We start from the raw sequence: 13,584 nt of genomic DNA on the forward strand, positions 1-13,584 counted from the left end.
ACTACTAATCTAACTGTCTGTAGGTCCAACAGAACACATTAAAACACACCACTACTACTAATCTAACTATCTGTAGGTCCAACAGAATATATTAAAACACACCACTACTACTAGTCTAACTGTCTGTAGGTCCAACAGAACCCATTAAAACACACCACTACTACTAATCTAACTGTCTGTAGGTCCAACAGAACATATTAAAACACACCACTACTACTAATCTAATTGTAGGAATGAATCCAGAGGAAAACAAATGATAAAACATATCTATGACTCACCTCTGAATGTGTTGGTCATCTATCTGACACAGAGTCACTGAGAAGGAGGAGTAAGGGGAGGAGTACATTATAAATCCAGGATAGAGGGGTTCAGTGAATGTGGTGTGTCTTGAGTAAAGGTGTGACAGTGTACCAGAGGAGGATACACTATAGAAGGACAAAGTACCAGCTGGCCAGTCCAGATACACTCCAACTCTGTTAGAATCAGGACCAGAGATGATTCTGACGACTCCAGCATGGTAAAAGTTATAACCACTATCAGAGCAGTATAAACACCAGGACTCCTTATTGTGTCCAATCCTACGGTCACCCTCAAATCCCTTCCTGTTTATTCCTTTGTACACTACACCAATGATAGCCCTGTCACCATCCCTCTCCACCTCCCAGTAATAACGACCTCCAGATAAGCCTTCTCTGCAGAGAACTTGGAGATGACAGTCAAATCTGTCTGGATGGTCTTCATAATGCTGCTTCTTTTCCACCAATGTCACCTTCCTGTTCCCCTCAGACAGTATCAGGTTTGGGTTTGCTGTATTTGGGTCCAGGGTGAGATGACAGGCATCTGTAGACAAAAGGAGAGTTTAATCAAACCACTTCTTCATATAAAATGTTGTTTTGTAGGAACAGAACAAGTATTGATTAGTTACTATGTTACTATAGTTCTGAATATACAGTTAATTAGGATTAAAGTGACTTACATTTCCTCAGCCCTGATTTCAGCCAGCACTCTCCACCATGATCCACACTGTAGGAGAAACAGGTTATTAACTGACAAAGACCTAATAAAGCAGTCAACATTTAAACCATATTGTTGTGTTCTGGTGCACAATCCAAGTTCATTACTAGAGACATACAGGTATTCTATCCTACCTACTGCATACAGAACGGAGTACAATTCATTACTAGAGACATACAGGTATTCCATCCAATCCACAGCATACTGAACANTCCATTTTGTTGCTTCCAGCCTACAAACAGAAACTAAAACAACAAGCTCCTCGCTCAGGTCTGTTCAACGCTGGTCCGACCAATCTGATTCCACGCTTCAAGACTGCTTCGATCACGCGGATTGGAATATGTTCCGCATTGCGTCCAACAACAATATTGACGAATACGCTGATTCGGTGAGCGAGTTCTTTAGAAAGTGCATTGACGATGTCGTACCCACAGCAACGATTAAAACATTCCAAACCAGAAACCGTGGATTGACGGCAGCATTCGCGTGAAACTGAAAGCGCGAACCACTGCTTTTAACCAGGGCAAGGTGACCGGAAACATGACCGAATACAAACAGTGTAGCTATTCTCTCCGCAAGGCAATCAAACAAGCTAAGTCCCAGTATAGAGACAAAATAGAGTCGCAATTCAACAGCTCAGACACAAGAGGTATGTGGCAGGGTCTACAGTCAATCACGAATTACAAAAAGAAAACCAGCCCGTCCGCGGACCAAGGATGTCTTGCTCCCAGACAGGCTAAATAACCTTTTTGCTCGCTTTGAGGACAATACAGTGCCACTGACACGGCCCCGCTACCAAAACCTGCGGGCTCTCCTTCACTGCAGCCGAGGTGAGTAAAACATTTAAACGTGTTAACCCTCGCAAGGCTGCAGGCCCAGACGGCATTCCCAGCCGCTTCCTCAGAGCATGCGCAGACCAGCTGGCTGGTGTGTTTACGGACATATTTCAATCATCCTTATCCCAGTCTGCTGTTCCCACATGCTTCAAGAGGGCCACCATTGTTCTGTTCCCAAGAAAGCTAAGGTAACTGAGCTAAACGACTACCGCCCCGAAGCACTCACTTCCGTCATCATGAAGTGCTTGAGAGACTAGTCAAGGACCATATCACCTCCACCCTACCGGACACCCTAGACCCACTCCAATTTGCTTACCGACCCAATAGGTCCACAGACGACGCAATCGCAACCACACTGCACACTGCCCTAACCCATCTGGACAAGAGGAATACCTATGTGAGAATGCTGTTCATCGACTACAGCTCAGCATTTAAACACCAAAGTACCCTCCAAACTCACTCAAGCTCGAGACCCTGGGTCTCGACCGCCCTGTGCAACTGGGTCCTGGACTTCCTGACGGGACGCCCCCAGGTGGTGAGGGTAGGTAACAACATTCCACCCCGCTGATCCTCAACACTGGGGCCCCACAAGGTGCGTTCTGAGCCTTCTCCTGTACTCCCTGTTCACACAGACTGCGTGGCCATGCACGCCTCCAACTCAATCATCAAGTTTGCGGATGACACTACAGTGGTAGGCTTGATTACCAACACGACGAGACGGCCTACAGGGAGGAGGTGAGGGCCCTCGGGAGTGTGGTGTCAGGAAAATAACCTCACACTCAACGTCAACAAAACAAAGGAGATGATTGTGGACTTCAGGAACAGCAGAGGGAGCACCCCCCTAACCACATCGACGGGACAGTAGTGGAGAAGGTGGAAAGTTTTAAGTTCCTCGGTGTACACATCACGGACAAACTGAATTGGTCCACCCACACAGACAGCGTTGTGAAGAAGGCGCAGCAGCGCCTCTTCAACCTCAGGAGGCTGAAGAAATTCGGCTTGTCACCAAAAGCACTCACAAACTTCTACAGATGCACATTCGAGAGCATCCTGTCGGGCTGTATCACCGCCTGGTACGGCAACTGCTCCGCCCACAACCGTAAGGCTCTCCAGAGGGTAGTGAGGTCTGCACAACGCATCACCGGGGGCAAACTACCTGCCCTCCAGGACACCTACACCACCGATGTCACAGGAAGGCCATAAAGATCATCAAGGACAACAACCACCCAAGCCACTGCCTGTTTACCACGTTATCATCCAGAAGGCGAGGTCAGTACAGGTGCATCAAAGCAGGGACCGAGAGACTGAAAAACACCTTCTATCTCAAGGCCATCAGACTGTTAAACAGCCACCACTAACATTTAGCGGCCGCTGCCAACTACTGACTCAACTCCAGCCACTTTAATAATGGGAATTGATGGAAATTATGTAAAAATGTACCCATAGCCACTTTAAACAATGCCACTTAATATAATGTTTACATACCCTACATTACTCATCTCATATGTATATGTACAGTGGGGAGAACAAGTATTTGATACACTGACAATTTGCAGGTTTTCCTACTTACAAAGCATGTAGAGGTCTGTAATTTTTATCATAGGTACACTTCAACTGTGAGAGAAGGAATCTAAAACAAAAATCCAGAAAATCACATTGTATGATTTTTAATTAATTAATTTGCATTTTATTGCATGACATAAGTATTTGATACATGCAGAAAAGCAGAACTGAATATTTGGTACAGAAACCTTAGTTTGCAATTACAGAGATCATACGTTTCCTGTAGTTCTTGACCAGGTTTGCACACACTGCAGCAGGGATTTTGGCCCACTCCTCCATACAGACCTTCTCCAGATCCTTCAGGTTTCGGGGCTGTCGCTGGGCAATACGGACTTTCGGCTCCCTCCAAAGATTTTCTATTGGGTTCAGGTCTGGAGACTGGCTAGGCCACTCCAGGACCTTGAGATGCTTCTTACGGAGCCACTCCTTAGTTGCCCTGGCTGTGTGTTTCGGGTCGTTGTCATGCTGGAAGACCCAGCCACGACCCATCTTCAATGCTCTTACTGAGGGAAGGAGGTTGTTGGTCAAGATCTCGCGATACATGGCCCCATCCATCCTCCCTTCAATACGGTGCAGTCGTCCTGTCCCCTTTGCAGAAAAGCATCCCCAAAGAATGATGTTTCCACCTCCATGCTTCACGGTTGGGATGGTGTTCTTGGGGTTGTACTCATCCTTCTATCCTCCAAACACGGCGAGTGGAGTTTAGAGCAAAAAGCTCTATTTTTGTCTCATCAGACCACATGACCTTCTCCCATTCCTCCTCTGGTCATCCAGATGGTCATTGGCAAACTTAGACGGGCCTGGACATGCGCTGGCTTGAGCAGGGGGACCTTGCGTGCGCTGCAGGATTTTAATCCATGACGGCGTAGTGTGTTACTAATGGTTTTCTTTGAGACTGTGTTCCCAGCTCTCTTCAGGTCATTGACCAGGTCCTGCCGTGTAGTTCTGGGCTGATCCCTCACATTCCTCATGATCATTGATGCCCCACGAGGTGAGATCTTGCATGGAGCCCAGACCGAGGGTGATTGACCGTCATCTTGAACTTCTTCCATTTTCTAATAATTGTGCCAACAGTTGTTGCCTTCTCACCAAGCTGCTTGGCTATTGTCCTGTAGCCCATCCCAGCCTTGTACAGGTCTACAATTTATCCCTGATGTCCTTACACAGCTCTCTGGTCTTGGCCATTGTGGAGAGGTTGGAGTCTGTTTGATTGAGTGTGTGGACAGGTGTCTTTTATACAGGTAACGAGTTTAAACAGGTGCAGTTAATACAGGTAATGAGTGGAGAACAGGAGGGCTTCTTAAAGAAAAACTAACAGGTCTGTGAGAGCCGGAATTCTTACTGGTTGGTAGGTGATCAAATACTTATGTCATGCAATAAAATGCAAATTATTACTTAAAAATCATACAATGTGATTTTCTGGATTTTTGTTTTAGATTCCGTCTCTCACAGTTGAAGTGTACCTATGATAAAAATGACAGACCTCTACATGCTTTGTAAGTAGGAAAACCTGCAAAATCGGCAGTGTATCAAATACTTGTTCTCCCCACTGTATATACTGTACTCTATATCATCTACTGCATCTTGCCATCTTTATGTAATACATATATCACTAGCCACTTTAAACTATGCCACTTTATGTTTACATACCCTACATTACTCATCTCATATGTATATACGTTACTCTATACCATCTACTGCATCTTGCCTATGCCGTTCTGTACCATCACTCATTCATATATCTTTATGTACATATTCTTTATCCCTTTACACTTGTGTGTATAAGGTAGTAGTTGTGGAATTGTTAGGTTGATTACTTGTTGGTTATTACTGCATTGTCGGAACTAGAAGCACAAGCATTTCGCTACACTCGCATTAACATCTGCTAACCATGTGTATGTGACAAATAAAATTTGATTTGATTTGATTTAATTGTTGGGCATTCAGTGCAGTTAATAATTAGGGGCCGGTATTTTAGAGCTGATTTGGACATATTTGTATAAAAGACAGAACATACAGAGCTCCATGTATGTTTGTGTAAATATATTAAATATGAATATATATGATGAAATATTAGGTACGTACATATTCATTTGCTATTAGTGTAACTTCGTTGTTGCCACCCCCCTTGCCCATTCATTGTACTGTAGTAAGTGTGTTAGGATAAAGGCAGGAAGTTGGGCCTTCAGGGGGAGGAGTCCTAGCTAGACGCAGGAGTGGTATAGTCTTTTGACCGTACAGACATACAAATAGGTCATATTATTTATTTTTCATGTCAAGTAATCTATGCTATAAGTTGATTGGAGAATATTTTTTTTTGTTAGATATAAGTGGAATAATCCTTTTTGTTGCACCATATCCCTGGATCTCATTGAATGTTTTGGTCGTTTGGAAACTTGAATGTGGACTGTATGCGTACGAAACAACTCCACTTTCAGGCTAGGGCAGTAGCTATGGTAAAGAGGAACGGAAGCCACTACAATTCCTTTTGATTTATTTTTTGACTACATGTTTTTCCATGTATGAATCTGTTATTCCATGGGCTAATAGCAGTATGGCTAAATTCAATGTTTAATCAAATTAAACAAATCTCTTCAGGATTTTAAGCCATCCTATCCTTTTTCTTTTATTTAAAAATAGTAAAGGCTGGAGGAAAGGGAAGCTAAAACTTTCTAACTTTGTAAAAAACATTGTAATTAGTTATCGAGTGGAGGTGGGCTGGGCACCTCTCTGGGTAGCTGTGTCAATTTCTAGATAGTGTCAGGCTGTCCGGATTTGTTAACTTATCAATATCAAGCTGCAGAGAATGTAATGCAACGTGATGAGGGGGAGGTTTTTTCACATGTATGTGGTACATTTTCATAACTCTGAGCACAAAAATCTAAACAGATCATCAGAATAGCTCGTGTTTCAAAACTTTGTGCAGATTTTTAATCGACTGAGTACAACAAACAAATTCACAACACCAAATCAATCACTCTTTTAATTTGGATGCATAATCAATCAATAAAATCAATCAAATGTATTTATAAAAACCTTTTTACATCAGCAGATGTCACAAACTGCTACACAGAAACCCAGCCTAAAACCCCAAACAGCAAGCAATACAGATGTAGAAGAACACACAGTATCTGAGTACCCTGCCAAACACCAAAACATCACAAAATGTCATCATGCTATATGTGTATTTGTATTTATTATGGATCCCCATTACTCTAACTGGGTCCAGCAAAATTAAGGCAGTTTATAAAATTTTAAAGCATTACAATACATTCAAGATTTTACAATACACTGTGTTCCCTCAGGCCCCTACTCTACTACATATCTACATTACTAAATCCGTGTGTGTGTGTGTATGCATGTGTCTTTGCCAATGTTTGTTGCTTCACAGTCCCCGCTGTTCCACAAGGTGTTTTTTAATCTTTTTTTATTTATTTATGTGGGTTATACATTGGTGTCCGAGCTGTGTGCCAGTAGTTTAGACACAGGGCGGTGAATTCAACATGTCAATACCGCTCATAAATAAAAGTAGTGATGAAGTCAATCTCTACTCCACTTTCAGCCAGGAGAGATTGACATGCATATTATTAATATTAGCTATGTACATCTATGTACATTCAACGGCCAGCCGTGCTGCCCAGTTCTGAGCCAATTGCAATTTTCCTAAGTCCTTCTTTGTGGCACCTGACAACCGTAGTCAAGGTGTAACAAAACTATGGCCTGTAGGAACTGCTTTGTTGATAGTGTTGTTAAGAAGACAGAGCATTGCTTTATTATAGACAGAATTCTCCCCATCTTAGCTACTACTGCATCAATATGTTTTGACCATGACTCCAAGCAGTTTAGTCATCTCAACTTGCTCAATTTCCACATTATTTGTTACAAGATTTAGTTGAGGTTAAGTGAGTGTTTTGTTCCAAATACAATGCTTTTAGTTTTTGAAATATTTAGGGCTAAATTATTCCTTACCATCCTCTCTGAAACTAACTGCAGCTCTTTGTTGAGTGTTGCAGTCATTTCAGTCGCTGTAGTAGCTGACGTGTATAGTGTTGGGTCATCCCCATACATAGAAACTCAAAGTCAGTGGCATGTCATTAGTAAAACTTGAAGAAAGCTAGGGCCTAAACAGCTACCTTGGGGAATTCCTGATTCTAACTGGATTATATTTGATAGGCTTCCATTAAAGAACACCCTCTGTGTTCTGTTAGACAAGTACCACTTTATCCACATTATAGCAGGGGGTGTAAAGCCATAACACAAGTTTTTCCAGCAGCAGACTATGATCAATAATGTCAAAAGATGCACTGAAGTCTAACAAGATAGCCCCCACAATCATTTTATCATAACTTTCACATGGGAAGCATGTGACAGGCTTTAGGGTCATGTATAAAAATGCTTTGTAGGCCATTACTTATTTTTTAAATTCCATGGCCATCTCAGTAACCGGATCTCAACCCAGTTGAACACTTATGGGAGATTCTGGAGTGGCGCCTGAGACAGTGTTTTCCACCACCGTCAATAAAACACCAAATTATGGAATTTCTTGTGGAAGATTGGTGTCACATCGCTCCAATACAGTTCCAGACACTTGTAGAATTTATTTAAAGTTGCATTGACGCTGTTCTGTGTTGAGGTGGCCTAACGCCCTATTACGACACTTTATGTTGGTGTTTCCTTTATTTTGGCATACATTTGTGTTGGAAGGTAAAGCCAAATCCTATATTGATGTGGCTGTAAATAATACATAATTGTTCTCCAACAGCCAGTGTGTTTGAATAGGACAAAATGGAAAGAGTTGCCCTATGTACTAACATTTGTAATTGTAGTGTAGTGTACAATGCACTGCTGAAATACCTGGGTTGTACAACAATGTTCCACTCATCTGAATTTCATTGATACACTGTAAACTGATGCATTTCAAGCAGAGACACGCAATACTGTATCAGTTGACAAGTCACATAGAAAAGGTGAACTTGTACAATATAACATGGGGCATGAGGCAAACAATACCGTGCTACGTTTTCACAGTAGCCAACTAAGTTACAATAGACTATTTCTGATGATTTGTCCAATTTACTGGCTTGTGAAAGTATTCACCCACCTTGGCATTTTTCCTATTTTTGTTAGCTTACACCCTGGAATTATAATAGATTTTTTGGGGGGGTTGTATCATTTGATTTACACATCATGTCTACCACTTTGAAGATGCAAAATATTTTTTGTTGTGAAACAAATATGTAATCAAACAAAAGAATTTCAACTTGAGCATGCATAACTCCCCCCCCCCCCCCCCAAAGTCAATACTTTGTAGAGCCACCTTTTGCAGCAATTACAGCTGCAAGTCTCTTGGGGTATGTCTCTATAAGCTTGGCACATCTAGCCACTGTGATTTTTTCCCCCCATTCTTCAAGGCAAAACTGCTCCAGCTCCTTCAAGTTGGATGGGTTCCGCTGGTGTACAGCAATCTTTAAATCAAACCACAGATTCTCAATTGGATTGAGGACTGGGCTTTGAATAGTCCATTCCAAGACATTTAAATGTTTCCCCTTAAACCACCCGAGTGTTGCTTTAGCAGTATGCTTATTGTCCTGCTGGAAGGTGAAGCTCCATCCCAGTCTCAAATCTCTGGAAGACTGAAACAGGTTTCCCTCAATAATTTCTCTGTATTTAGCGCCATCCATCATTCTTTAAATTCTGACCAGTTTCCCAGTCCTTGCCAATGAAAAACATCCCCACAGCATGATGCTGCCACCACCATGCTTCAATGGGGGGATGGAGTTCTCAGGGTGATAAGAGGTGTTGGGTTTGTGCCAGACATAGTGTTTTCCTTGATGACCAAAAAACGCATATCACCTTGAGTACCTTATTCCGTATGTTTGGAGAGTCTCCCACCTGCCTTTTGGCGAACACCAAAGTGTGGAGTGTACGGCTTAAAACTTCTTAGGGCTGCAATCCCGTTAACGGGATCAATATGACAACAGCCAGTGACAGTATTTCACACCATTTTAAAGAAAAACTTGTTGTTAATCCCACCACAGTGTCCGATTTCAAAAAGGCTTTACAGCGAAAGCACCACAAACGATTATGTTAGGTCACCACCAAATCACAGACAAACACAGCCATTTTTCTAGCCAAAGACAGGAGTCACAAAAAGCAGAAATAGAGAAAATGAATCACTAACCTTTGATGATCTCCATCAGATGACACTCATAGGACTTCATGTTACACAACACATATATGTTTTGTTCGATAAAGTTCACATTTATATCCAAAAACCTTAGTTTACATTGGCGCCATGTTCAGAAATGCCTCCAGAATATCCGGAGAAATTGCAGAGAGCCACATCAAATAACATAAATACTCATCATAAACTTTGATGAAAGATACGTTTTACAAAGAATTAAAGATAAACTTGTTCTTAATGCAACCGCTGTGTCAGATTTCAAAAAAGCTTTACGGCAAAAGCACAATATTCAATAATCTGAGAACAGCGTTCAGCCACAAAAGGAAGCCATACAGTTACCCGCCAAATTGTGGAGTCAACAAAAGTCATAAATAGCATTATAAATCTTCACTTACCTTTGCTGATCTTCGTCGGAATGCACTCTCAGGACTCCCACTTCCACAAGAAATGTTTGTTTTGTTCGGTAATGTCCATCATTTATGTCCAAATAGCTACTTTTGTTAGCGCGTTTGGTAAACAAATCCAAAGTCACGAAGCGCGTTCACTAAAAGCAGACGAAATGTTTCAGTAGAAACATGTCAAACGATGTATTGAATCAATCTTTAGGATGTTTTTAACATACATTTTCAATAATGTTCCAACAGGAGAATTCCATTGTCTTCAGAAGTGCGATGGAACAGAGCTCCCTCATGTGAACGCGCATGGTCAGCTCATGGCAGACCTTACTTATTCCCCTCCACTTCAGGGTAGAAGCATCAGATAAGGTTCTAAAGACTGTTGACATCTAGTGGAAGCCGTAGGAAGTGCAAACTGACCCATATCCCACTGTGTATTCGATAGGCGATGAGTTGAAAACCTACAAACCTCAGATTTCCCACTTCCTGGTTGGATTTTTTCTCAGGTTTTTGCCTGCCATATGAGTTCTGTTATACTCACAGATATCATTCAAACAGTTTTTGAAACGTCAGAGTGTTTTGTTTACTATGAATATGCATATTCTAGCTATTATGGCTGAGTAGCAGGTCTTTTTCTCTGGGCACGCTTTTCATCTGGACGTGAAAATGCTTCCCCCTACTCCAAAGAATTTAAAGAGCAACCAGGCATCCTCTACTGACGGGATGAGGTCAATATTCTTCCAGGACACCCGGGCCAGGTCGATTAGAAAGGCCTGCTCGCTGAAGTGTTTTAGGGAGCATTTGACAGCGATGAGGGGTGGTCGTTTGACCCGCAGACCCATTACAAACGTAGGTAATGAGGCAGTGATCACTGAAATCCTGGTTGAAGACAACAGAGGTGTATTTAGGGGGCAAATTGGTCAGGATGATATCTATGACGGTGCCCATTGTTATGGATTTAGGGTTGTACCTGGTAGGTTCCTTGATAATCTGTGTGAGATTGAGGGCATCTAGCATAGATTGTAGGACAGCCCTAGTTTAGGCCACCTAAGTGACAAATGGATTCACTACACTTTGTCACAAATGCTGGTGAGGTCAAAAAATGTAATCCATGTTAATACGAGAAGACTTGACCTACGTTTGACCTCAATTGAAACAAAACATTCACTTTTTATTTCTGCTATGAGGATTGAAATATTCACCGCTTTGTTAGGCAGTAAAACATTACACAGTACATTGCTAAAATTTATTTATTCAGTGTAAAATTTGTCCGAATTTATTTAAGACATTTAATTAGGAAAGTCAGTTATTTACAATGACAGTCTTTCCAGTGAACAGTGGGTTAACTGCCTTGTTCAAGGGCAGAACAGCAGATTTTTACCTTGTCAGCTCAGGGATTCGATCCAGCAACCTTTTAGTTGCGGGCCCAATGCTCTAACTACTAGGCTACCTGTCGCCCCAATCAGCAACATGCCAATGTTTGGGTTAGAGTTCCTGTTTTTACTTTCAGGCAACATAAATCATATGAGACCATTTTGAAAGCAAAGAGCCCTGTGTGGCAGCTTGGCCCAGGTCTCCATCATACGGCTCATATAAACCACATATGTTTTGCTTCAGCAAAGCTCGGCAGAGCAGACAGCCTCTGTGACAGAGAGCAGAGCTACTGTACTTGATCAGGCCTTAGATGATGTGGTCCTCTCTACCAGCCCCTACAGTCTCTGTCTGTTCACACATTAATCCAGGCTGATGCATGGAGAGGCATGCAGGCAGGGGGACACAGTTGCCTGGCTATTCTCTCTCTTCACTGACAGTCCAGAAGGTGCTTTGACTAATTCTCCATGACTGTCACAATCCATTTTTACTGCATCTACTGAGCTGTCATTTCTTTGTGGGCTATCATAGAGGAAAGTTACCGAAGCAGCATTTGCTTTAGTTTTTATTTATTTAACCAGGTAGGCCAGTTGAGAACACATTCTCATTTACAACTGTGACCTGGCCAAGATAAAGCAAAGCAGTGTGACAAAAACAAAAACACAGAGTTACACACGGGATAAACAAACGTATAATGGTGATCGAAGTGGAAAAGCTAAAGGTGTGTGCATATTGATGGCACATAGATTAACACCAGTGATGTCACTAGAGATTCATGGATAGGGGGGGCTAAGCCTATTTTAGGGGGGTCTGGGCATACTCCCCCAGGATTGGTTTTAAAGCCCCCAAAACGTCTTTTCATCATGTCTTTTTAGAGTAAAAGCAGGTGTAAAATCAATCAAAATAAGGTTATTTTTGGTCATGGTTGGCTCAAAGTACACCTGTCTCATAGTTAGTGTTAGACACTGATCTAATATGACTTACTTAAATTATATCCAAATAAAGAAATTAAAGTCCACTTTGGCAACATCCATCCAACACCAACAAAAGGCACAAAAATGGCTGTACTATCTAGCCAAAAATACTTTTTGGATGTTATTTTGAGAGCGAGAGAAAAATGTAAAGACATGATATTATACCATTAGAAAAAAAAATCACTCTTTTGTTAATTGTTGCTCAAAATGAACCCAATAATTCAGACACATCATGTTATTGACTGTACGTTTGATTATTCAATTGTGTATCTCTGTGTTGTTATTTGTGTCGCACTGCTTTGCTTTAAAAAAAAAATTATTTTTTAAAATTAGGAATAAAATCTGATAAAAAAGTAAGATTCCAAACAAATATTACAACCTATATTACAGAACTGCTCCACCTGCTTCTCTCTTTTGATGCTTATTTTATGGGTGGAGGCATCAGTGTACCTGATGCCTCTGTCATATTTTTAAAGGTGGCAAAGTGGTCAATAACACTATTGTGGCTTATTTGCCCAAGCACTTCACCCTCATTGGACATGGCTGCAAGACTTGCAAGCCTTTTCTGACACATTGTCTTACGCAACCAGGAGTGCAGCTGGCGCAGTACACTAAATTACCTTTCACAGAAGCAGCTGCTCACAGGAATTGTGAAGACAACCTGCGTGACTTCCTTCAGAGAAGGACAAATCCAGGACAAATCCAGGAGGTTATGCACAGCAAGCATATCTTTGGGAGGACATCCGGGCAAGAAAGTTTATGGCCACCGACATCTCTTCCGTTTTAACATCAATACCATAGTGCTTGGCAAACTCAGTTAAGCATGATGTATCTAGGAAGTTTGAGTTGGGGTTGCATGCCTGTATGCCTTTTGAGAAGACCTGCAGCTACAGTCGAGAATCGCTGGTCAAGCTCACAAACCATCCTGTCCAAGCAGGGGAGCAACAACTCTGTTTTCATTGTTTGGGAACATGACAATTCTGTGCCTAAACCCAGTGAGGTCTCCACCACAAAATATTCCATTTTCCATTGTTTGCGTTTTCTTGCTGCATCTGCCTCTGGAATAGTGTGAATTTCACAGAGTGCTTCGGTTCTGTCATAAAGTTCTGTGGCAAATGCATCTGTGCGTTTGCCTATCAGTGTGTCACATACAGCTTGTTTGCCGAAACAAGCTTCTGCCAGGTCTACAGTCTCTTTCTGGAGGAGCTTGTGTTGTCCCTCAGTTATAGAAAGAAGGGACTGACACA

General features: G+C 41.9%; 1 long non-coding RNA gene across 2 annotated transcripts; it reads right to left on the reverse strand.

Annotated features, from left to right (window-relative positions):
* Window positions 1-1,048, reverse strand: LOC112072973 (uncharacterized). 2 transcript variants are annotated; one of them, XR_011476411.1, is made up of 3 exons: window positions 977-1,048; window positions 279-840; window positions 1-51 (listed from the first exon to the last, which is right to left on the reverse strand). It is a non-coding gene; the product is annotated as an uncharacterized lncRNA (long non-coding RNA). The 2 variants fall into 2 exon arrangements; XR_011476410.1 differs by having other exon boundaries at window positions 15-210.
* Between the last annotated feature and the right edge of the window lie 12,536 nt (window positions 1,049-13,584).

This window comes from Salvelinus sp. IW2-2015, unplaced genomic scaffold, assembly GCF_002910315.2.
Source record: "Salvelinus sp. IW2-2015 unplaced genomic scaffold, ASM291031v2 Un_scaffold2111, whole genome shotgun sequence".
NCBI classification, from domain to species: domain Eukaryota; kingdom Metazoa; phylum Chordata; class Actinopteri; order Salmoniformes; family Salmonidae; genus Salvelinus; species Salvelinus sp. IW2-2015.